The sequence below is a fragment of the Varroa destructor genome, unplaced genomic scaffold (genome assembly GCF_002443255.2).
Source record: "Varroa destructor unplaced genomic scaffold, Vdes_3.0 BEIS01000001.1, whole genome shotgun sequence".
In the NCBI taxonomy this organism is placed as follows: domain Eukaryota; kingdom Metazoa; phylum Arthropoda; class Arachnida; order Mesostigmata; family Varroidae; genus Varroa; species Varroa destructor.
This window is the reverse complement of record NW_019211454.1, coordinates 74,173,406-74,200,869: the sequence shown is the minus strand read 5'-3', so window position 1 is coordinate 74,200,869 and position 27,464 is coordinate 74,173,406. Positions and strand designations below refer to the sequence as shown.

Here is a 27,464-nt window from a genome sequence, read left to right as displayed (position 1 = left end):
CCGTTTCATATATTTGTATCTGACTCGTGCTTTTGTGTATAACTCACGCCTATTAGACCAGTCTTACTTGTGACGGACGGCGTTTGCAATCCGCTCTACCGTTTGACTAGTGAATCTTTTTCGTAAACAAATCATCATTTCGCTAAATATTTTTGGTAAAACATTCAGCCTCAGATCTAGAAAGTCAATGTGAATTAAGCTGACAGATACGATTCTCTTGCAAGGCCCGTTTTACTACATGGAACATGCTTACACAGGCTTATGTTCAGCGCTGAGAAAGGATAAGCGCACGCGCAGATTCTACTGGTAATCGTTGTCTTTTTTTTTTGTGTTCTTCTTCCTAAGGCGATTCTTTATGTATACGTTAGTAAAGATTTACCATAGAAATGCATTCATTGCTAAATTCAAAATAAGGACACTTAAAACACAAGTGCCTTTACAACACCCGCGCCATAGAAGCCACGTAAGTTGAAAAAAAATAAATAATTTCAATGCATCCTTTAAATGAATGTGTTGATTAAACGATTTTTCTTTTTCTGAAAAGCCAAAGAAAATGCCATAGACATGTATGCACCTAATAATATGTGAAACATGAAAAGTTCACTGCAAGTTTAAACGAGAAATGACAGCACACGAGTTTTTTTCTATTACTGTTCTTATTCTAAATATATATATATACATACACTACTGCTGTAGGCGTTCTTCCTATTTTTTTTGCAATAATCCGGCGTTGCTTCGATGATCCTCGTATCGCTCTACGAGGACAGGAGTAAAATATAGCACGGAATGAACGCGGAACTTGACCATATTAGGTCAAAGTGAGCATGTGTAGACACGTAAAATTTGTAAACCTTGATCGCTTTCCAAGACGTCAAATGTGCGTCAAGTATAATAAGCCCCTTCCACACGTCGCCCGAACTAGCGTATACAATGGGCACAATCAAAATATTATGCCATCCCATTGCAGAACTAGGAGGCACTGTCAACCAAAACAACTATACATCACCAGGCCAAATCATACTATTTTCCTTTCTGTCCTGCTAGTAAACATATATTGTTGCAATGCCAAAACAGTAGGTGTCATTTAAAATTATGCAAAATATTACAATGGTAAAACTCAACGAATGGGCATAATCCGCAAAGAAACGAATCGACTAAAAATACGTTTTTCGGTTTTGTGAGTCGAAACCCAAGTGCAATATCGTCGTATCTATTATTTTTCGCCAAGTTGAACAGTTGGGTTCTGAGCGCTTTACGCTTTTTAGGCAATTCTGACAATGCTTATTTGGGTTTCTAAATCGAAATATCTATGTAGACAAAACAACTGGGCGCCAATTTTATTTTTATATGTGTATATAGGTGCGTCCGAATAGACAGCGTCGCTGCATAGAAGCTAAATCCCAGATTATAGAGCAACAGAAATGAGAAAAGATAATGCCTACAACAGGCCGAGAAAAAAGAAAACACCGGTTATTTATAGGAAGATTTAGGCAAATATAAGTACCGATACGAGACGTGCTTGTTGTATTCGAACTAATGTAATAATTATAAAGTCTACAACAGCTCAGACGGCCGTAAGGTTTTTGTGGCATGGTCGTTACTCATCTCAGGGGTACGAATTTTCTTTGACAAATTTCCTAGTAACAAACAAACGGAACACAGCAATTTTGACAAGGTTTCATTAGTGAAATCCATAGACTTTCATGATCGAATTGGTTCTGATCATCATTCGTCTAATCCGTCTGTGCGGAAAGTCCCTATTTATTGTAGGCATATTTTGTCGCAAATGGTAGCAATATAGGATAGGCGAAATGCCTGAATTTCAATTTATACATTCTCTTTTAATTTTATCAATGAGGGTTAGCAAACTGTTTATCGATAGACACAACAGCATATGCGGCTTGCGATATCGGAAAGCTATAATTTGAAACAAGTTTCGTTTCTCGTAGAAGCGTACTATCAAAATGGAATGTTGATGACAGCAACATCTCTCGTTGGCAAAAATAAAGCTAAAACGGTTTATTAGTAATTTTAGAAGGCTCGCTTACTCGCAGCCAAAATGGGCCTGAAAAGATTTCTAACCGGAGGAACTAATTATAGCAATAACTTGACCTACTGATGAGCCTATCAACGCATTTCTCTCTACAAGGTACAGTTGACTCAAGACATCATAGGCATCATTTGTTTGCTTATGATTCTTTGGGCCGCAAAGCGCGTTCTAGCATACTTCGATCACATCATTTCTCAGAACCCATGTATAAGCATCATGCAATGACCGCACTCACTATGTGGTCCGAATTGTGGAGCTGAATAGCCATCAGGCCTTTTTCCTCGAACAAGCCGGTGGAACAGTACCGACGATCAATGGCGAGCTATCTGGCGTTAGGCAACCAATTTTTTTATGGACCAAAACAACAAAACAAGCCGAGTTATCTTGGTGTATTAGCACTATGTAGAAAACAATTAATCCGTGTAGGAAAGTGTCTTAAGGCCGACTGATCTCGTCATGCGGCGGTTACATGGAGATGGTGTTCCATCCTCTGGTCTGACTACTTTTATTTTTTCCTGCAGCGTGTAACAGGACGTACAGAGATCGATTCCTATTTTCCATTTGGGGAGTATTAGAATACATCTTGTGAACTTGCTAAAAATGACTGTTTCTTTGTTCAAAAGAAGATAACAGTGTAAACATTGAATTTAAGTTTTATTTGGTGAATTCAAAAGAGCTTATTGGAATACCGTCTGTTTACGTACATACATACATTTTGATATGCTTGTTACCATCGATTATGACATAAGTGATCATGATCAAATCTGGATAAGGTATTATACCTAATATTATATGTTGACAATTGATATGAAACAAAATTGTTTTTACGTGTTAATTTTAATCGGTACACTTGCGAAATAATACAAGTTAAATTTTACATATTATACAAAATATAGTATGACATAATTTTAGAAGAAGGCTGGCTATAAAAACAAGTTCGATCTTTGGGTGCCACGTGAATCGAAGCCACAAAACTTATTTGCTCATTTGAACTTCTATTAGGAACACAGCAAGATCGAGTCAACTGATCACAGGTGAGAGAAAAAAGAAAAACGAAAAAAAAAAAAAAGTATTTTGCAATTTGTAGCAAAGAATTTACGCTAAAGAAGACTAAGTCATGTATTAAAAAGGCATTGTGAGGTACCGTGGTGTGACGAAATGATGAGACGCGTTTTTCCTATCAAGCCGTTTCAAAAAGTCAACCGGAGGTAGTGAGTATAAGGTGCGTCGTATCCGCCCGTCCACATACATGCGCAGGGACAAGACATCGGGACGAATGATTGTTCTGGATATGTAAGTTGTAACAGTTTGAACGAAACAAGCCTGAAATGTAGTTTCTTTTGAACTTTTAAACAGCAATTCCTCGTATCTAATTATGTGTAATTGAAAAGATGTGCAGATCTATTTTAAACGCTTATCGATTTCTTTATAAACAATAACGTGTTGATAACGATTCTACCAATGGGTGTATGTAAGAGAAAAAGCTTGTTTTCAAGTATATAAAAATATACTCTTTATTGCATTGTATTGCAGTGCATAAAGGAAGGCTTTTAGGGAGAAAATGGGGTGATTTAGGAAGGATGGGCTTTACGTATGGTACGGCTTTACGATTGTAATGCTTTTGTGCGGGTTACAGTTCCGCTTGGTCTCGCCGTTCGACCCCAGCGTTCGCATGCGAGTTGAATTATACGTAGCATTAACTTATAGATGGACGCTCTAAACCGGTTTTCTGAGCTTTACGTTGAGGCAATAACGAGAAGCTCTCGAAAAAGCTGGAGAATTAGAATCCCAGTACTGTGTCATAAAATGAGGGCCATTGTCCCCAGCACCCTCCCACCTTTGGTGTCTCTGGCTTACAGGTAGAGACCATAGCCTTAAGATCCTTGGCCTTGACTTGAAGTTCAGTGAAATCGTTTGAATTCTTCGTTAGTAATTCAAGAATGCTTTACGCCAATGCAGCTACTTCGTTTGAGTTGTGCGGCCCTACGTTTAGCGTAAACTAAATCTCACGTTCCTTTAGGTTTGCTTCTACTGCGGTCCAGTCAGTCATAGATCTGGCGCCAACCATTTATAGATCAAAAATACAGGGAATTATATGCTGGGGTCGGGACCTTAATTAACGGAGGCCTGCCACAGTTCGAATGCCCTTTAATTATTTATTTGTAGATTCCACCTAGACTGCTACACAGTAATTAAACTAAGGTTCAATAGAAGTATGGTAGACACGGATTTGCAGAGACGATTAAAGCGATGTGAGCGCAGGACAACAATGACACCGCGGTTTTTCCCTTAGCCTTAATTTGAGTAACTAGCTATAATTATTCTGTATATTTCTTTGGCTGTGGATACTAAACCGTCATGGACAGAGTGAGATCCCTCAATGAGTTATTCAAAACAACGTGGTCGCCATTGGTGTCTACATGAAGGCAATAGGTTCCGTTTGCGATACATTTTGTATCAATTGTTATTACCGTTTTTGTAAGACTTTCTAGGAACTTATCAATACTAGTAACTAGATTCGTTTTGCCTTTCTTCACGAGCTGCAAAGAAGGTGTGTTATCAGCAAAAGAGACTGTCCCGTTATAAAATAAGCCGTTCTTAACGGAACGTAAGATAATGTTAATACAAAAAAAATAAAACAAAAATGCCTTAACAGAAGGCATTGGGAATGTTTGTCGATACCGTAACTTGAAAAAAAAATTCTCCACTTGAACCTACAGTGTTTTAGTTAGTTAGGTTGAACCTACACCGTCAGGACAGACTGTCATCTAGCTCGAGGAGCCAAAAAGTTGTTGGCAGAACACTAAATTGCAACAAATTTATAATCCTAAAAGCGTCATTGTGTAGCAGCACGCTACACATATCTCTCATATTGCTCGATACACATATCGGATCTCTAGCCATAAAAAATAATTCTGGGCCTTTACTCGTTCACGAAAAACCGGTCAATCCACTTGCTTGAAAAACGGTCGTCTCTTATTGAGGAGTTTCGAGAACAAGGCGCATCGCTTGGGACGACGATACGTCAACAGTCAACTAGAATTTATCAAAAGAAACAAACCGATGTGTTTCCCAATTTTTCGATGCGGAAATAATACCTATGAATGGAAAGTTGTACCTAAAATAAACCATGAGACAGCAACTATATATATAATTCACTTTGCAAAACCGACAATTGTTACGAGCCCAGTAACATCTGCTTTGTACATTTCACAGATTACTGTGTGTCTTAGGTTACGGGAACGCATATCAAATGATGACGTCAATGGTACGGCCAACCAATGAGTTCTTAATGTACTCTGTACGCGACTGAAGCATATGGAGTGCCGATCTGAGATGTAGACTTAGTTCGTGCTTATTCGATTTGGAATGAAAATAAATTGAATAAATTTACTATAGCGCAGGTATCTATTGAGTTGAATAACGGTCAACTTTGGGCTAATATGCAGATACAACTTTTTTTTTCGTTCAGGGATGGCAGTGATGGTGGTATATCGACGCTAGCGACCGGTAATCCTTCACAAAGCTTGGTAAGCTTAACCCTAACAGGTAGCGTCGTTGTAATGACACTTCCATCCAGCCGCCTGCTCACTGTGAAGAAGTTGTGGTTGGATGATGATATATCGCTAAGGGTTTGCTTTGTCGGCTACATTCACGTGGAGAGGTTAGGGTTAGCTTAACGCTCAACTACAAAGGTGAGATGAGGTGGAAAGAACCTTCAAGTAGTGGCACAAATGGCGTTTCCGCTAAAGGTTTCTCCACCCAATCACGTCCGTCCTTCTACCCATTGGCAAGCTAGATGTCAGCGGCTCAGCTGATGCAAGGAGCTTCAGGTGGCCATCCGGTGTGCAGCCTTGCAGATGACTAAAGTGGTAGTCCCTTCAACCCTTCATCGTTTCGGTTGGCGCCCCGTTTAGAAAACGTAAGGGTATGACCCGAAGGGATGCTGAAATAGAATTCTGTTAAGTTCTTTTTATTCAGATCCTATGATCAAACTGAGGCCTAAGACCTTTCCTATAATACAACAGTGCAACCGATAACCGCATTGCACAGTACCGCTAGCGAACTCAAGCCCGACGGCAGGGTTTGGAAATCTATTTTAAAAGATTCGTTCCGTACAGTAAATTCGACAGCTTGTCGAAGACTAAACTGCGAAGAATTGTTAGTACGACAAAAATAACAAGTAGGTAGCGATGTGTATGCCTTCAAAGCAGACATATGCAGCGTAAACTTCTATAGTATTACTTGACCAAACCCTTTGCGTTCTCTGTACTTTTCTGTTGAATACCGTTCAGCTCAGAAATTGCTTTAGGCTTTACCCCTTGAGTAGAGTCGTATCAAATGAATACGTTCACTTCTGAACGTGCCTATGAGACAGTTCAACAGATCGATTCGTTACCACAAGGGTTCAGTGTAATTCAAGTTCCAGGAACAACTAAGACCACTAAAACGGAGTTACGGGACGGGACGGGACCTCCGACTAAATTCTGCAGACCGGTCTATTTTTGAACTCTACTTACCATGGTCTTAGTCAAAGCTGCCTCCACCATTTATTAACTTCTTATTTTTGTCTCAACGAGTATAATTTTTTCGTTGTCACTGTTATAAGCTATTTTAATTCACGAAGTCTCTTTGAACTGCGCAGAGCCAATGGCGACAAAGAGAATTATTTATTAGGTCCAGTAGGCCGATGCAACAGTCCTAATGTGCGTAACATGTAGAACAACCTTGTGTTATTCCTTTAACTTGTCAATAAATAAAACATTTGTGCTTCAGTTGAACTATGTACTATTTCATTAAAACTCAAAATCGTGAAAATTGGCGATCATACGTACTATATTAGTTTGTATAGTAGTAAAACTTGTCACAAAGCTTATTGGACCATGTTTTGACACTTCTTTAATAACATGTATCGAGCTTTTGCCTTGCGTCTTTTATAGCTTGCCTTAGTCGTATTTTTGTTCTTTCAAATGTACCTTTTTTTAACTTAAAGCGGCCGACCCGAATCTTCGTCCCGTTCCAATGTCACCTATGCGCGTTAGCGATACAATTGGATGACGCGAGCCATAACAGACTGGGGAACCCCAGCTGGCAGATAATGATACTCGGCCTAATAGTCGTTGAAGGTACGCCTCGCTAAGTGGATAGCAATCGTTGACGGCCGAAAACGCCAGTGGTGCATATTTGATCAAAGCGCCGCCTAGTAACTAATGAAGGAGAACGAAAACACGTTTTGTCTAACGTGATTCCACTTCGGTTATTGAGGTGCTATTTTCGGTTCTTGCGATATGCTTAGATCAAACAATGCGTGTTCTTCTTTTTTTTTGCTCTAGCTGGCAGTTTTCGCATAAACCGAAAAGTACACAGGCTTTAAAATGGAACTAAGCAAATGCTTCTATGCCCGCTTTGTATAGTATGAGTTCGCTTTTGCTCTATTATTCTGTAGGATACCATTATCACCTTTCAGAAAACCTGATGCCGCTTAATTAGTCCCGTCTGGTTCCGTAATTTTCTGTCTGAAAATACAGTCTGAAATAACAAGGACGTTTTTCCGAACAGACCTCTTTTTGCCTATTGTAGATATTTATCTATAATTTAAAAAAAATATAGCACACCATTCCACGCAATATTTCCTTAATCCATAATTTTTTAGTTTTTACCTTATACTTTTCTTCCAATATCGTTCCAAAATTGACCATCTAAATAATACTTATACACCGCGTAGCACAGTTGGAAACCTTTTAGAAGTCTTCTTCTTAGACTATCTAGATTTGAAATTTAAAATTGGATGTGAAAAATGTTAGATTTGGCACAACTACATATACAACTAATAAAAATAAACATAACTTTTATTTGCAGTCGGCATTGGTTTAATGTCACATATTTAATTTTTTCCTTATATACTATCTCGATATGATATATACTCAGTTAGTTATATCTGCATATCTATATCGTCTTTTGCACACTCCTACAGCATATATATGTATGTATACACATATATATATGCACATTGTGTAACAGCAAGGACAAGAGTTTTTAGCTTGACCCGTATGAAGATAGGGTTTGACCAACACATCGTAGCCATCATTGATGTCAAAAATGAGTTTCATCCCACGTTTAATTTACATATTTCTACGTAATTTTAGCTTAAACTAGCAACCAGGATTGGTTATGATTCCGGCAGCCTGTTCCTTGTTCTGGGGTGCAGTGCGAAACAATCTATAATTTGTTCCTACCCAGAGTAAAATGCATTGCGTTTCATCGTTATGCTGTTGTTATTGAAAAGCAAACAATGAAAGACATTGATGCTCATAAGGTTGTTATTCTTTTATATAATGAACACTTGGCGCGTGTTGAGTACCGAGCGTACCATTGGCCTGTTTATTACTTCCCTTTACTACACAGAAGTAAACCTTTTTGATCATCCTCGAGCATCGTGTGGTTGCCTCAATTATCAATCAGCTTTTTACGCACATGAAGATTAATCTATATAACAAATCAAAAAAATATATATATATGATATTATTATTAGTTAGATAATATAAAAGGATGCATTTTTAGGCTATTCAGTGTGAAAAGAATTCATTTTTCCACCCCGGTCGAGTCAAGATATTTGCCACAGGGAACAAATATTAGCGATATCTACAGCGATCAGACGTTTGAAATTTTTAAGTGAGGCATACCTATAAGTCAACAAAAGACTTTCCGCAGTTCTTGCCTCTTAAAATAGTGTTGCCCCCGAAAGGCCTTTTGCGATGTTAACTATATAAAAAGATTATTGGTTGTTATTATTAGATGCTTCGTGAAAAGACACACCCCAAAAGCAGTTCAATTTACTTCTTGATGAAAGCACTCAAAATGGGCCTATCTTTAGAACAAATACCTGTAATTTTCTCTTCTGGAAGGCATTGCAACTAATAGTTTTTATACAAAGCAAAGCTGCACCACCTTATGGTATAGAATCTCTGTTTAAAAAATGTAGTGCAGAAAATTACGAATCAATAGACGCTTTACTCAAAAAGAACTTCCTTGAAGAAGAATGATTGTGCATTTTCAGATTGGTGCAACTAATGTCGTTCCCAACGTAATTTGCTTACGTAATCCAGATTGCTACACATAAATAAAAGTGTACTTAAAATAACAATCAAATGAGGCAACACCACTAAGCGACAACAGTTTCAGGACCTCAAGGGCAACTCTAAAAAAAAAAGAGTGTATACGTTTAGTGAGCAAGTGATGACTTCGCTTACTATAACTTCCTGAATATCGTCGATACGTTGCGCGGGAAGTCTACCTTGTAGGTGTACAAAAAGTGGCAAAAGCAAGCCTTCTCACAGTGTTCTTCACCAGGACAACACTAGGGCATACACCGTGAGACTGCTTCGGGACACATTAGGCAGCTGCAATGCTAATACTTGGTACATCCCCCATATTCATCTGATTTCGCGCTCACTGGCTATCATTTATCTTTGAATCTTCAACAAGCTCTTCGCGATTCAATCTTCACCATACTGATATAATGATTTTAGGGTCTTTAATTTTGATGAATGAAAAACTATACCATTGGCTTAGGGAAGGCGCTTGCTGACGTTTATCTAGAAGAGTAACCTTCTGCAGAGAATAAAAATTAGTCACTCGATAAGAGCCCTTATGCACACAGATGGCGCCATCGTACTGAGCAGCAGTCACCTCCATATCCATCAAATCTTAACCACCCTTTTGATCTACGTCTTCGACACAAAACCACAAGTTAGCACACGAAGCACAGAAGGTTTGAAATTGCCGACAGGAAGGCAGCGCCGGCGGCTTTCTAGAAATTTTGCCAGCTGACCATTTATCCACGCCCATTAACCTACACTATCTCCCCCCCCCCCCCCTATTTTTTTAGAACAGAAGATTACTACAATCCAGTCGACAAGTGCATATGTAAAAATCGTAGTAGATCATGGTCATGATAACATAAAGACGAATCGTGAGCGTGGTGTATACATTAGCGAATGTTTATATATATATATATACATACATATATTTCATCCGATTCGGCGTATATATATATATATATATAAGATAGCTGTTCGTGCGTTTATATATCTGCATCTAGTTGTCCGGTCGACGAGCAGAATCGTCAACCTGTTCTTTGCGCATTGGTTCCGGACCGCAAATATGAAAAATCCTATAGCTACCTAGCAGAAGGTAAGGCGGCATCATTTCGAGGTTAGTATAGAACAACGAGCCATTCCATCTGATGGTAGCAGTTACTATTCGAAAATTAATACGATAAATGACAATAAGCACAGCGAGAGCGCACAGAAAATAAAATTAGTTGAATGGATCTAGCGATAATATGTCTTCATTTTTGCGGATGTGTTTTGTGCTCTAATACCGATGGGGCAGCTGTTTCAGCTGGTGATGACAATTTTATAACACTCGATTTTGGATTAGGCTAAAATAATCAGCACTTTGATTAATACCGATAAGAAAAAAACGCAAGAGGAAGATATGTGGCACTATATATATATCAGGCGGTCACACACTTTGCTCATAGCCGAGTTGAATCGTCGTCCTGATCTTCAATGGCATCGGAATAATTCAAACTGACTATACAGAATTTCTCGTTGGACAAATTTTTCGCCCTACGACAAACATGTTCGGGTAGCCTCGATAACAAACTTGAATCATAGCTTCAGTTGGGTTTGGAAGGACTGGTCGAGATTTCCCGGACTAGTTGAACATACTATATAGTAGTTGAGCCTTGATCTTTTCCGTAACTGGTTTGTTTTCTGGTGTACAGCCTCGGCCTATCTCGGCGTAGGAATTAAGCCTTACTGCTGGGACAACATTACCGAAGCTAGCCGATTTTTCGGTTCTGGACGGTAGTTAGCAAGACACTAAATAATAAGCTTCCCAGCAGCTCTCACCGTTTTCCCTGTAGCGGTAAAAGGACGGCCCAAATGACCCGAACCGACCTGAATTTTCCTGTAGGAAAACGGTTGTATGCTTCATTTCGAAACTGTCTCCCATAGTCCATTCTCATTCACGTGAGTGGAACCATAGTGTGGACGCCTCTTTGGAGTAGTTCCGCGTGTTGGGTATTATCTAGTCTAGGACCATTTGCGATCTTTGTCTAAAGTTTCCTACGTTGGTTAAGGCACATTGCCAGTCGACTCATTAGCACTTCTGTATTGCCTGTTTTTGCACAACCGCCACTAAAGTCAAGCATACCGACTCAGTTTTGTCGTTTGCTAGCGGGAATGAACACTTCAGAGCCACCGGTTTCCAGCTCATATAGCCGCAGGCGTGTATTCATTATAGAATATCTACTAAAAACTACCACTTCATAATCAGGTGTCTCACAAATAAACGCACATACGGCTATATAATGCCATAGTGACAGGCAATACAGAGGTCGGTCCTGTCAGTCGACAGCAAAGTCAACTAAATTTGTTTTAACACATAACAAATAGGGAAATTCAAATTTAGGCTCTTAACCGGTCGTAAATTTTTGCTCCAGATAATGATCACATGCTAAGCCAGTTAGCAAACTATTAACCTGTTTTATGGTCAGGCACGCCCTTTTACTGAAAAAACACGTGACCTATCATTGGATAAATTACCAGTGTCGTAGTAGTCAGTAGAACGATCAAATACACTTTTTATCGCTGTGTCTTTCTTGGTGTTATCAATCTTCTACTGGAAGCACAAATCCGAGTGTGGGCACTGAGTCGACGTCTAGCTCTCCGAGATTGAGGATATTTTCTGGGCCGTGGTAAGGCTCTCATTCAGGCGAATGATTGCTGCGACCACAACAAATATTTCTTCGTTGCTGAGTAATTGAAGGTGGTCTAGTACCATGTTCCTAAAATAATTCTAATATGAATGAGGCCAATCAAGTATCTTAGTTTTACTGTCCTCAGAGGATCTGTTTGTCTTCGATTGCATATGACTAATCTAGGGTGTTCTTAAATAATTAGAGCAATGCCACGGTTAGAAATAAGGCACGCACAGAGGAACGTCGAGCAGGCAATTACAACGATCACAATGGTTGTACCCCATCACTGCTGCTATGTGTGGAACCCTGTACCGTTCCTTAAGCAAACTGGTATTCAGTCAATTAAGATGCTCATAACAAGGCAAAGTTTCGTTCAGCGCGATGATACTGGACATTAATTAAACCTATTGCGCCTGTCTTGATTAATTTCCTTTTTAGATGTAGATTTATGGCAGAGCCTATCATCATGTTAAATTTCCATTCCAAAAACTATCAAAATAATGTTTGATTTCGATTTGATTTAAAGTGAGTTTAAATATAAAATAAATGATTTAAATAAATGTTAGGCTTGTAGGTATTGCTTAAAATAGCTGCTCTCCAGCACGAAATCAACGTAAACCCGATGTCGAGCCTATGTAGCCTCACATGCCTTCAGGTTTAATAGACAGACAAGCCATCACTGCACTATTACGAGGACAGTGACCATTATCCAGTATAACCTAGTCCGTATCTGTGGATGTGACAATGAGGGTTCTAGAATACACTAGCTGTACGACATGCGCGTGTATCTAGTAATTCCATAGCTAACAAGGTCAGTGCCCTAATACGCGTTAATGAAACTTATTGTTCACAGTTCTTTGCTAGGCAAAAACAAAACTTATATCTGTAGATATTAGAAAGCATTTTTGCAAAGTCAAAAATAGGATCACAGTTGAACAAGGGTAAATTTACAAGAATTTTATAACATAATCAAGCCTGTCTAAGTTAATTTATTCCCAATAAGAACACTTAGCAATCCAGCACTGTTTGACGCAAGTTTCTCCTTGGCAGGACAATCAAATTCCGCGTCACAAACTTTTTGTTTCCCTAACCTCAGGTTAATATCCTGTGACTGTACCTGCTTTCCTGCCAGGAGGTACCTCGTCTTTCCTAACTTGTTTTCTTCTTTCAAGATGTGATGGGGCTCGGCCGATTTTCGGCTTCGCATTACTTACACACTAGGGAAGAAACACCAACATAAATGGCAGAATGAATGCTACGTTAGACGGTGGACACCGTCCAAGCTTACTTCTACGTCTATTTTACTACAGTACCATGCAACCCGTTCTCAACTATGCTATGCTATTGTGCTACAACGTATCGGCTGAATAGAACAGAGAGTCACCCAGTGTGACTCTTGCGGTAGCAATATGTTACGTTCTTTTGATAGAAGTTTACTTTTAATATAGGGACTTCTTCTACGAACAATTTAGATTTGTCTACTTTGAATCAGGGCATGTTGGTTATACGCTCTAATATGTAAAAACATTATTCGATATACCAATAATTAGTAGAGAAAGCACATTAAGTTAAAATTGGAGATTACTTTCAGCAATATTTAGATGTGGTTGCTCAACTTGCGCACACGCTTTAGTGAGGGTTACCCCATCGAATCCTTTAACGGGCATTTAGGACCTATGGGTCGAATTCATGGGCAAGTGCTGACGAGGGTTTCGCAAAACACGTGTTATTTTTCGTTTAACTAAGATTTGACTTCTTTCTCGCGGTACGAACTGGAGAGTCTAGATAAATAATCTAGATCAGCTCAAGCCAAAGTGAAGGAAGGTGTTCAGGACGTTCCTAAGACGATAAGATAAGAAAATTTCAGGCATGAATAGGAGTGCATAGCGTCTCACGATCTCCCAACGTATCACATTTGCATTGAAAATATCCTTGCCATACCAGCTACCATCAATTTTTTGCTGTCCAAATACCTCACCACCTCGAAGCTGTACTCTATTCCTCTATTTTGTTCACGAATTGTTGTTATCTTTAAAATGGCCCAGTACATATCCCGTAATAGTTCTTGCTGTATCAAGATTAGGTTGAGGGTGCGCGTTTGCAAGAACACCAGATTAGCCGGGGTATTTTAAGGAACTGGTTTTATTGCTAGGCCGTGGTGTAGCCCGCTTGAAACAGTGTTTTGATATCTGATCGACTTCGGAACATTATGCAGAGTACGGCAGCCAGTGTTACATTAAAATTTTAGCTTCGCAGGCACATTAACGAAAATATCCAAGGATCAGGACTGAGGTTCTTTAAGGTTGCTGCGTATTGATCTGTGATAAATAAAGCGTATTTATGCTATAGCGATAATGTGTTGGAACCAATCCTGTTAGCTTATTGTAATTCTAAATTCACCTAGAAGAAGGGTCAGACGCCCAGTTCTAGTTTTTAGATGCATCTATTAGAGGGTGCGTTAGTTGCCCCATCTTAGATACAAATATACATTTAGGTTCTATTTACGTGTCCTAGGTCATCTTGAATTTTCCACGCATTTCTACAAATTCTATTGCCAATAAAATCCGTGGCTTATATAATAGCTTTTGTTGAGCTAGAACATGTTTTTACTCTCAAATAAACAGAAACGCTAATAATAAAAGAAAAAAACGGTGGCAAATTGTCTCGAAGCTATCCAGTATGAAAGATTAAAAATATATATTAAATTGTCGGACAAATCGTCTTTTTTTCGCAACGAAACGGGATCTGTTAAATGGCATTTAAATTCACAAAGCAATAACACTTTATTATTAGTGTAGTTACTAAACGAAAACAATCATTAATTATATCGTTAAATGGTTGAAAAAGTGATATTGGTTAACTTTTGCCTAGGATCGTTCTCTCTCAACAATAAAAGGTCAAGTTTGTTTAGTTAATAACAGATCATTCAATAGAGTATGCAATGAATAAAATCCATTTGTTAAACCTGTTCGATGAATTGTTGAAGTTCCACACCATGAAATTTGAAATCTGATAAAAGATGAAAAAGCTATAGTTACGCATCTGCGCATTTATTTCCGAAAATAAATACTCAGATATAAGGGGTGGTCGTAAAAGTGAAGGCAACCTCCTTATGTGTATAAACCTCTGAGACCTGTTTGCAACTACAAAGTATCTAAATTATTTTCGGGTAACAACGGCTGTAAAGGGACGATGACATCATAGTCAATCCCAGATACGACCAACGGCAGTAAACGCAAATTCACGCATCGAGTCGTCGTCCGTTCCCGACTCTTCTGAGGTGTGTTTATTCCTTGGTCTGTTGGTACCAGGTTTGCCTCACTGCTTATCACCCCACAACGGCGCTTGTCCCAACAGCTCGAGCATTATTGCTTAACGATATAACTATCTCTGTTATTATAACAAATTTCGGATACATACGGTGCCGAAAGAGAAGTACGCGCACATACGCAACTATTTTATCGGCAGGTAGTCATCAACGCAATGATGCAAGCCCATTTGCGATTCCGCCATTAAGGACATTGCGCGGGCAGAAAAACTACATCAACAGGAGCAGCACCGTAAAGAGCAGCAGAAACAAAAACAGAAAAAATACAGTACCGAAGTAGCCAAAAAAAAAGCTGCCATTTAAACAATGCATAGATATGCATTTAAACTGTATCTTTGTCCCATTAATATCACCACTATTCCGGCTGCCGATACAAAGTCGGTAATTAATAGCATTGCTTTTGTTGTTAACGCGTTAGGTTAGTTGTGTAGAACGTTCATATGATTTTTAGTAAATAGCAACCTGCCCAAACTCTTGGGACCCGCGAGACGCACATCTAAAGAAGAATCGTTTGAATCTGATTTACATGGATCACCTACTCTGTTTACCGATATGTTAAATTGTTTACTGAAACAATTTAAGAAAAATTCCCTCCATAATGCGAGTAACAATACACTAGGCCCGTTCCATCAATAACATAAAGCGGTTGAGCCTTGTAGATCAGATTGGGAGTCTGACCACGTCGAATAGTAATTACCAAAGACTTCTGCGTGAGAGCACGCTACCCTAGGTCTATAAATCATGGTCATATATAGTTTACGAAGAATCCAATGAGGTATCGTATATGCGTTTAAGAGACTTGGCGGTAGAACTCCTCGCGAAGATGTTTGAAAGCCATAGGAGTCATCATTAATTCACTATATATAGCTCTCTCAGCGTTGTTTAAGATAATTTTCCCGTAACATAAAGATTCTTTAAGAGCTCTACGATTGTAACACGGGTAGAGACGAAACAAGAAAACCTTATCAACGGAGATATTAGGGGAACACATGTATCGCTACATCGACACGTGGCTTAAACGCACACGGCACGCTGGGTAATCGAATGACAGCTGGAGAAGCACACTTAACAATGTACAAATCAGAGGGCCAGAACATGTTGTGCTTTAAACACCAGGCTTTATAAAAATCGAAAGAAGAGAAAAAAGAAAGGCTGCTCGCCTAAACATCCTACCACGGTGGATATGAATGGCTCAAAGAACGTATCTCTCAAAAGCACTTTGCCCACAATCAGAAGTTTGGAAACAATCTTAAAATAACCCTCTCTCTAATTCATAAGTACACCATCCAGAAGGCACAGGCTTTAAGGACACTATAACCCCCATGCAGAAATAAAAGCACGCCGGTCATTCAATGCGTGCTTTACAGAGTTTCAGAGACTGAATTAGACGGTTAAACAATTTTGGGCAAAATCAGTTAATATGCGCGCTTAGCTAGTTCGTCCTTAGTTCGCATTAACTCAGGTTTTTTTGGGTGCACCAGGCAGCCTCACTCTGTATATATATAGAAAATCTGTATATTTCGGTCTGTTAACCTTTTCTGCGTGCATTTAATTAGTTGTGACATGTATTTAAATCTACTAAAAAAGCTGGATGCCCTTAAAATCGCTAATTAAGAAGGGTTATCTTTTTGCAGGAGAATTGGGTCGCATCTCCGGCCGATAACCGTTCGTCTCTGATATTAGACATTCCTTTTCCGAAAGAACATTTTTACTTTTGTGATATTTAGGACCTCGTTTTGCTTGTATTCTTTTCCTCAGCAATTAGTGTTTATATATATATATATAAACATGTACTAGATTAAGGCTAAGTGCCTAAAGTTTATTTTACGGTAGCACTATTTTTTTTGGCACTTGCTATTCGACTTGGATGTTCGAGATTTGCCCATTTGTTCAGTTTGAAGGTCAGCGAGTATTTATAAGTTTTATCTCACAGTTGTTTGGTACGCGAATGCTGTCTCGTAAATCCCTGCACATTACACATTGATTCATCTTGACCAGACTGGAGGATATGTATACAAATCAATGCAGCATGTCAAAAGAGGAAATTATTAACCAAATACTCAGAAAATAGACATAAGATGGATGAGAATGCCCGTAGTTACAGTTTATTTTAGTACTTTCTAGAACGTTTGCGTTAGCTTCTAGTTGAAATATCACATGTATCCTGAAAAAGATTGCTGAACAATGAATGCAATCTAACAACGAATATATATGTTTACGCTTTGGAATCATAGATGTCACAGTGAATCGAGGCTATCCAGCAGGTTTAAATACAATTGGCAGAATTCAGGATAATTTATGGTCGAAAATTATTAGACACATTGAATCGTTGACTATCGATGACTGTAAACTGATTGATCAGAATCAGAATGATAAATTTAACGGCAACGATATTCTGTGTTGAAAATCAATGCTTTGCGATTAAATTTGGTCCCCGAAGCTGACATGGTGGAGGAATCTATGGAAGGTTATTAAATGTATTGGGCAAGGACTTCAATAAAATGGCAGTGCGTTTCTGGTGCAGTCACTTCGAGAGTGGAAATTGGGAGGTTGAAGACCACCGGGATCGTGACTATGCCTCACGCCCCCAAACGAATGTTGCTATAATTTCAAAAGCTTCGAACAGAACAATATGGACAGTGCGCTTTTTGAGTCACTTATTATAAGATTATATCAATTAATAAAGAAGAAAAGCGAAAAGTAGGTTCTCCACATGTGGTGTACTCTAGAGATAATTTGCATAGTATTAGCAGCGAAAAACCTGTCTGAAGCACATTGTCGCAACAGACTTGACGTGGGTCAGTCGGTCAGTGTCATCCACGAAAGAGGGATCAGGCAAAATAATGGCTAATAATAGGACTAGATTCAGGCGCAAGCTGACGCTTATACTCACGATAAATTTCAGGGTCATCCCCACCCGAAAAAAACAGGTCGATGCTGTCAGATTTTTCGAATCCTTGACAAGTGTGGACAGTGTGCGACGCTGTGACCGGCAGCACACAATATAATTGCCCGATCGGTACACGCATTATCGCCTCGCTTTTATCACGGGCTGAATCGAGCAAACAGCTCTAGAGCTGAGTCTTTGTAATTTCGGTTACCTCCATGCCTTACAAATGGCTTATTTTTTATTCCGTCAAACAAGCTATCACTAACGAAGGCCTACTATTGCAAATCAACGGTTAAGAAACCCTTACAGCGCTAGTTTCGACACACAAATAATAAAGGGAAGTATATAGAACATATGTCAAAATATCAGTGAATTACGTCGCTGTAAACAACGTGAATGACAATGTATTTTGTATTCAGTAAACGCTGTTAAACTCTCCCGCTTTAAATATTAGGTCTATGGAAATTTTAACAATAACAGCTAATAACATCGAAAGCAATTACTCACTGATCCTGACTCGTCCTATCGAGGCCGAACAGATTTTACCCATAGGGCTTAAAACGTCTTCAACATCCCTGAAAAGGCGCTTATTTGTTCTTTATCTAATATTTCCCCGTGAAGTAAACTCTTTGATCGCGCACAACTCTCTGCTTTGGAAAGCACCTCTCTTGAAACAAAAAATTTGCGTCTATACAGTATTGTATAGTATATGACTACGTCTGTCATATTGTTCAAAGTCCTGCATCGGCGATGATCTATGAAAAAGCAAAAATATAGGGAGTTTTAATATGTGGATTTTGTAAATATTCGGCACCCAGCTGGTGCTAAAAGACGGGCGGAAGGCCTTTGTTATTAAAACAAGCGCCGCTGGCAGTTCCGGACAAAACCAACAGCTGATACGTAAGATCCGTGACGCAGTTCGACCTGTTGCATGCATCGTATTGTCGCTTACGGGGATGGCTTATGCCACAGCATGGCACTGGGAAATCTGGACGTGAAAGGATGTTAACGGCAGCAGTTCTACGGAAATGGATAGAGTATCTTTCGAGATAATTTCAGTAAGGGCGAAAATCCTCTAACGAAACGTCAGCATTTGTAACATCGTTGCAGCCATGCGGTCTTCGTTACAAATACTGGTTCTGGTTTAGCTTTATGAACCCATCGAGTGTTCCATCAGGACCTTCAACCTAAAATTGTAGCTGTAGTGCATACCCGGTGTTTTCCGTCATAATCCGAGCTGACACAAAAACACTAGAATATATCTGGAACGAATACAATATTATTATTATTATTATTATATTATAGAACACGGTCCGCAAACTCCGAGAAAAAGGGTCGATACATCAACATCAGAGATACAAGTCGAATGGATATTCGAAACGGTCATGAAACCCTCGTCGAGGAGAACCTGCACGTAGCATTTACATCTTTTGCAGCAGCTATCATGGCAAGCACGACAATGGTGGCTAGCGTGCGTATCCGAGGGCAACTGATGACGGTTATCAGCAGGGACATAGATGTCACCATGACTCAAACGGAAATTTTAGCGCCCCGCACCTTGGCAGCCCGACGAGTTCTGAGTCGAGGTCAACTCGTGGAGGCAAATACATACCGAAGATTTTTTTCTCAACCGGCCAAGGCTGCCCGACTGTTCATGAAGCAAGGACACATCAAGCTAGGATTTATCCTGTGCAAAGTAGACAATGTGATTCCGGTTTTGTAATGCTTGAGCTATCTTAGTTTAGGGCGTCTGACCTGCTTTTGCGGCAAACCTCGCCCTAATACACTACCTCGCTGCAAGTGCAGTAAGCTAGATCATTTGAACAAGAAGTGCAGGGGGTTTGCATCCTGTTGCGTGTGTAAAACGGACGCGCATTTCGTGACGTCACATCAGCGCAGAGCTGTTGGCAGAACACTCATTGCACAATATGGAACTCCGAGAAGGCAACAAAGGTAAGGTGATGGTTAGGTAGACTGCACATCTTTACCTGCATTTTGTAAACACCTCCGGCTCAACGTTCAGCCGGAACTCACAAATATCCCGTCTGGACCTGATCTTCTGTATAGGTTCTTTGCCCCCAAGAATTCTGGACTGGAGAAACATGAATGCATAGACACAGAAAGGCTATTCGACCACCTCTACATCGTATACACCTTACGCTTCCAGACACATGAAAATACACACTCGTCAGTGAAGGATCCAAGATTTTCGCGCAGAAACTTCACTAAGACATCGTTCCTAGCTATCCGGAGTTATTCCCAGGCCACGAGACCTTTCAAAAGTACCCCTATATTCAGCTTCTATCAAAGTGGTCACTGAGAGTCGGGCGTTTATGGAAAAAAAATCGGCACCGTTTGCCAAACATTTAACACAGGAAAAAGACAGGCCTCAGAAAAAAACGTGGAGCACATTAGTACACTAAGAAGAAAATATAAGGATTCTCAAATAAGTAGCTTAGTAGGTAACGTGTCTTTTTGCTAATCTTCTTAGCATTCGAGGTGGGAGCCAAACAAATAAGGAATACTGGAAGTCTTAACTAAGTTACGGAAAGAAAGACTACATGTCCATCTGTCAGTATAATGCGGATATAGTACTCCTCAAAACTCACAAGCGTGTCAGTCTATTAAAATAATTCGCGGATTACTGGCATTCCTGGTAGAAACAAGTTATTATCATTAATTACCTTTTCACCTTGGAGGTATTTTTGCTTTACTTATGCCGTAAAGAACTTCCTAAGCGATACAGCTAGGATTTCGTTATTGGTGCGCGCCGCAACACTGCCGTGATAACTCGTTTTCAACATATGGTCTATGACAGGCCGCGCTCCGTTTTATAAACCCAAGCCCTGTTCGTCGTTTGATGATACCCGCTTGAGAATATTCTGTTTGACTCTGGCGGCTGCTCGGACCTAGCTACACCTCGGTGTATTCGATAGAACTTCGCAACAGACGTAAAGTAAGGCCACAATAATGCAGTCAGGTGATCTATAAAATCGTCATACAGGCAACACTTCCTGATGTTCCCCAGGGACACCTTAGACTAAAGAACAACCCGAATCGCTTCTCGGTGAATGCGTACAAATCTTCGTCACCTCTTTCAATGTGCGCATAATACTCAGCGTAACGCGGAGATCAAGGCCCAGACAACCTTCATGTCCGTCCACGTTGCCAACAGCGGTAACGAACCAGTGCCGAGCTGAACGAAATATCCGAAACGGACGCTTACGCGATCAATAAATAGCCATCTCCTACTGTCTCTGAGGCCCTAATCCATTGCTAGCGCCTTAACAATATCGTGTATATACTGTTTCGGTTGTAACAGAGTTTCTAATTTTTCTCCTTTTCAAGAAGGAAAATATAACAGCAAAATAAAGACAACACCACAAATAGGCAGATCAACCTGTGCGAACGAATATAATTATTTCACGATGTTCATAGACAGCGTTCAGAAAGATCAAGAACATTAGGCCTGCCTCAGCCAAAAAATAGGCTCTAGAATGTCATAATGAAACACTTGGAAAATCGCTAAAATGAGCAAACAAGTGTCTATCACCCAGCATTTTAAGACAACAACAATATATGCTTTGAATTAATACAATTCGGAACGAAGAAAACAGTATGCGAATGGTGTTTGAAACAATGTGAGCAGGATTCATAGCTTTTGGGGAAGATTGTTCGAAGCGATCAAGCCACGTTTAAATTAAATGGCACAATTAATAGACATAATTGCATTTACTGAACAACTGAAAATATACATAACGTAAATTCACTAGGCGTTGCAGTGTGATATGGCATTTTAAGCAAATTATTAAACCATTTTTTTTTTTTTTTTAGTGTCTCTACCAATTACTTGAATCTACTGCAGGTTTTTGTTTCATCATACAGTTGCGAGGGTTTTAGTAGAAAAGACGAATTTTGTTTCCTACAAGACGGAGCACCTGCAAAATACCATTTTACTTAGGAGCATAAGAATTCTCCTGACGCATGAGGTGGGCGAAGAGGTTCCATAGAGTACCCAGAGCGCTGACTTGATCTGATGCCAATAGACTTTTTTTTATGGGGATCATCACTTGTTGTGGGAAGTAAATATCTGAGCCATACAACTGATAAAACTGGAAAATTTAAGATCGTAACTTAATGAAAATGCATCAGACGAAATATTCCTTAAAGTTTGCGCGCCATTATCAGCGGTGTATTGACCAGAACCGTTATACCTGCTCTGTAGATCCTTTCACTATCTGAATATGATTCATGTTCAAATAAAAGCTGAAGTTATAGAACCTGGTTCAATTTTTCTCCTTTTCCTATATATATATATATATATATATATATATATATATATATATATATATAAAATACTGGATTCTAGATTTATGATTTTGATAATATGTATATCAGAGAAAAATGTATTTTAAGAAGTAGAAGAACAAGAATCATGGAGATGTTCATCGAGTCCACTTAAAATAAGATTTACATATTCGATAGGAGGGTTTGCATAACAAATGAGTCTACTCAACGTTGAGACAGCCGTCGACTAGCTGAACTGAAAGAGATCAACTTTGAGTCATCAGGAAACGAAGTGGCATCGAGTCCAATATTCTAACCCACTAGCGAAAAGCTTCATTGTTAGCCAGACGTTGCCACGCACCCTTCTTCTTTTTCTCAGAAGCACTTTTATAATGGGAACAGACAGGAGATAGATGGTTGCATTGAATCCATAATATACGCCTGGTCCTGTTACCCTATTACCATGAAAAACAAATATCTAAAAGCTGCAGTATTGTTTATGTATATAGAAAATTACGTCCGATTCAATACAATGCCGACTCTGACTTCCTCAATGAACTCCAATTTTCGACCCGCTTTAGCTTTCGTAAAAATAATAATAATAATAAAAAAATTGTTAGATTACACACGGTCCGAACGCTGTTACGCAACAGACTTTTCTCATCAAATGCTTCATTCGTATAATGCATCGTGTTGTATTGTTGTCACACTTATCATAATCAATGACGACTTGGGTATATACGCTAACGGTAAACCAAAAATAAAAGGTCTCAATCTTATAGTGTAACGACGAGAAATATTGAGAAGTAAATAGAAATCCGCATTATCAGGCTGCATGGAGCGGCTCGTAATGGAGTACGGCCAACTTCCAAGAGAACGTAGATTGGCCACTTTATAGAGAATCTACGACAGAACATGAAGATGACTGTTGTGGCTCAATATCGATCTCGTTTAAAAACGATGGCCGTTTCGAGGGCGTTCTACAGAACGCTCGTCTGAAGAAAATTGAGGTGGTATTCGCCAGTGAGGTGACTGGCTCAGTTCCTTACTGGGTGACACAAAAAAGAAAATACAGTGAATCTTGCTTTCTCTTTCCACCGAACAGGATTCTCGTTGTATCATTTTACCTTATCGATGTACAAGACAAATCTTTTATATACATTTAGCTAAAACAAGAACCTAAATTATGACCGAAGGCGTTTCCCTCTGTGTTCGCAACGCTTCATTCGCTTTATCGTTTGGTTAGTTCCACCGAATTACGATCGCTCTGCTACCTCTGTTTATTTTTTCTTAATCATATCTGCTGACGCGTAATTTTTTTATAACCGTTTAATAGGAGAATTTTTCTTGGAATAAGAACAAGGGAAAAGGATTAGAAATTTTTATTTCGACTCCGTGTTGTAGAATCCTTTTTGCCAGTGAAAGCAAAACACTAAAACGGACATGACGAAATTATAGCCGGGTTAAAACACAATAGTCCTTTGTATAAAGACATGTGTCAAGATTATGTGTTTGCATCTCTTCCTGTGAAATGGTCAGTCATGCCAAATATAATAAAAATCATATAAAATCAATCGAGTATCCTTGGTTAACTTTATTATTACAAAAGTACGCGTTGTGACATATAAAGCACATCGCTGAGACAACGTCTTGTGCGAGTTGAATGAAAATACGTTAGCTTTCAGTGTCAATCTTATGAAATGAAAATCATAGGTATATTTCAAATAAGCTCTCAAAAATACCTTCTGCTAACATAAAGTAGCTAAATTGACTTACTTTTTGGGGTCAACTTATCGGCACAATAAAGTTACGTAAAATAAAACTTTTGGAATAATCATGCGACAGTGCTATTAAGACTACCGATTCAGCAAAGCCGCAGTTATTAGCGAAGCCAAAAAAATTAATATTATATATAAGAATAAAATATTTTTAAGCAAAATCTTTACCATTTAAAGCTCGAAGTCTTTTGGACGTAATGGACCGCATAGATATATGTGCATACATCTAGAAAACTATAAACGTAATTTCAGTTTACGATACGTAAAAATCCAGGATAAGCAACCTAATATTTCCAAACTACAATATGACGTAATCTAAGGCGAATGAAGTAAGAAGACGAAAGCGTACTGTAGGCAAAATTAGGTTTGCAATTAGGGAACAATGTAGGTATATAGCATGTGCCCCATTGGTTAACCTGCTTTTTTTCTAAAGGAAAAAGCTTATGAGCGTACTTTAAGTTTGAGTTTCATACTCAGGCTCGGCATTTTCCTTAAATATTGTTGCTGAGATCATCGTGAGCACGAGACCAAGCGTAACACGTTTGCGTCGCAATATTGAGAGCAAGAGACAAATGAAGGCGCGTTTTTGCATAGAAGTGACCTGAACAACGAGCAGTACGAACTCCGAAACCTAAGGATAGACACGCTATCTTCTTAGCTTTACGTAAATATAGCTGTAGGCCTTACCGAGATAGTGATGTTCTGCACAAACGGCAGTGTTAAAAGCTGTTTTCTGGTTATAGACAGTTTTAAAGAAGACGAAAAATACTTTGCCGAGTGATTTTGTAATACTAATCGCTATACAAGAGTATGCAACCGGATGAAAACGAACGAATCTCCATTGGAAAGAAATGACTCAATGCTTAACGGTATAATAAAGCAAGCTTACGTATTTGGTAGCGATAGAACTTTCTATTAGTGGCGTGACCGGTTAGACAGAGCGAAGAAACACACATTGAATTGGTAAGGACGCGTGGTGCTGATTCGCTAGGGTAATATACTAGGTTGTTGCACTGCGGTACCTTGTACGCTTTCCTTCGGTAGCACAACAGTTATGTGGACACGCATCAGCTGTCTTTATAACAACGCCCTTGAATTCGATTTGAAATGAAAATACGCCTCGAGAAGCCACACTGTGCTACTACTATATAGCTTAATGATTACTAAAGTCGAAATGGCAGTATCAGGCTGGAGTGTCCTCTGAGAAGAACCAAACAAGAACGTGGCGCGCAAGATAATTCATCTTACTTCCTGTTTTCTAATACCGTAATACGTCTACTTCGTTTATATCTGGTTTCTATAGGATGAATTATTCCATATTATTTAAGCTGGTTATGGGTTTAGCAAATGGGTGTCCAGCTTCATGAAACTATCAACTGCCCAACATTCAGCTCCTTTGATAACACTCGCAATTGTACAGTCTGGCAACCCACATAAAACACTACACAATCGCTACAGCGCTCAACAAGTACTACCGTATGATATCTTATCTATGAAATATCAGACAGATAAATCCGTCGGGTATAATGGAATTAGCTTGACCCATTCTGCTTTTATTGTTTGCGCTCAACTTGTACTTTTATTTCTTTGTCAAACAATTACTCGTTTATAACATCTCTTTTTTTTTTTTTCATTTTTACAAACAATCAATCGTAAACGGCGAAGATGAGATAAACGTGCTAGGATATCTAAAATCGACCTATCTTATTCTAACAGTTAGATAAATAATCAATAACAAACTTATATGTTATTCCTAATTATTAGTTTTGACTTTATTTATAAATGGGCTTGTTATTTTTACCGGTTAGTTGAGCACGAGATTCTTCGTCATCGTCACCATGTGAGACTATAAACCTTCCCTGCCTATTACTATGCTAGATAAAGCACTTCCTCAGTCATTAGTATATTTTGGCCTCAATCATTAGGCTATTTAAGAAAATTACAAATATTCTAAATCGAGGAGGGTTTAGGCAAGCACCTCAAACAATACTATGAATCTACGAGCGCTGCAGGCTATCTTTGATGACGGTTTTTGAATCGTGGTAAATGGAAAAGAGAACAATGGAGGACTGACTACCGGATAAGAAGTTTTGAAAACAGAGGTAATGATGTACGATAAACAACTTACTGTAACATGTCAAATTTATGGCGACGCCGAACTTTAAGCCTACACCGGACGATTTTCGTCCTAAAAAGATGATGTTCCTAAACCAATATTTACCAAGGATCTCTTTGTTTTGGAGCCTATTTAGGCAGTGGGATTTGTTTCCTATGCGTATCATGGCAATGGCAGTCCACCACCAGGCTATTTGTATTACCCTTATTTCTAATCACATCGAGGTTCAGTGGGAAGTGCAAGGTCTGTCTTTAGAAAATTTAGAGATCAAATAATTATGGTCGTTCACACTTATTTTTTTCATACGAGGTTAATCGTATAATTATGTATATTTGTATATTTTTTAAATTGAACTATTATATTCGAAATAAAATGATGCTCTGTACAATAAGCTTCACCGGTACAATAGGTGTTAAAACGTTTTAGCTTGAAGAGTTTGAGGGCTGCTCTGTTCTTTTTTAGGGTACTATCCGTAATGACTTAAATATAATAGGGCTAAGAAGCTACTTCTGGAGAGATAGGGCCTACATAAATTTATCCAACTCATATAACTGGGTGTCTCACTTAAAGCGTCGGGTTTTTGAATACTTCTAGTTAAATAATTAGAGCTATGCTCTCAATCATATTCAACACGCTCCATTGAGCAGCCCCGTGTAAATAGTCCGATAAGCAAAATCAGGGAAAAAAGTAAGCTGTCCTGTAACTAATTTCGACTTAGCTAATTAAACGCTTAGGCTATAAATAAAAAAAATAGCTTGAGCGCTTTGTATAGAAAGGTAACTAGTCGGTAACTAAGGCTGTTCTATTCCTTTTGCTCTGTAAACCTATTATATATCTAATTAGAGTAAACCCATGTAGACTATTGTCTCGAAATAATGTTCGGTGCTGCTTACCGAATTCCTCAAGCTACCTTTCGTCTGCTGGTACACCTCCTGCGTGGACCTCACGGTCTTTGTGGCGGTTTGTCAGTCACTCTTTTTTATGCCATTATTTTCCCTCTCAGCGCGTTTGTAGCCTGCCTGGTGCGTTCGATGCGGTAAGGGGGTAAAGGACGAACTTTCCCATGCGGCTTGGCCGTCACTGCTAGACGCAACTGGCAACAATTGGTATTAACACGAGCAACGGCGCGGTGCCGAGACAAGATCGTCGTCAGTCTTCTCGTTTGTATAGAAGGCATTGTTAGAAATTGCGCACACCGCCGGCGGGCGCTGGTGGATAGCTTTGTACGGGAAGTCCAACCCGATTA

General features: G+C 39.1%; 1 long non-coding RNA gene across 1 annotated transcript; it reads right to left on the bottom strand.

Annotated features, from left to right (window-relative positions):
- Positions 1-2,685: 2,685 nt before the first annotated feature.
- LOC147759088 (uncharacterized) lies at positions 2,686-27,166 on the bottom strand. Its single transcript, XR_015323739.1, has 2 exons — positions 27,112-27,166; positions 2,686-8,536 (listed from the first exon to the last, which is right to left on the bottom strand). It is a non-coding gene; the product is annotated as an uncharacterized LOC147759088 (long non-coding RNA).
- Positions 27,167-27,464: the final 298 nt, after the last annotated feature.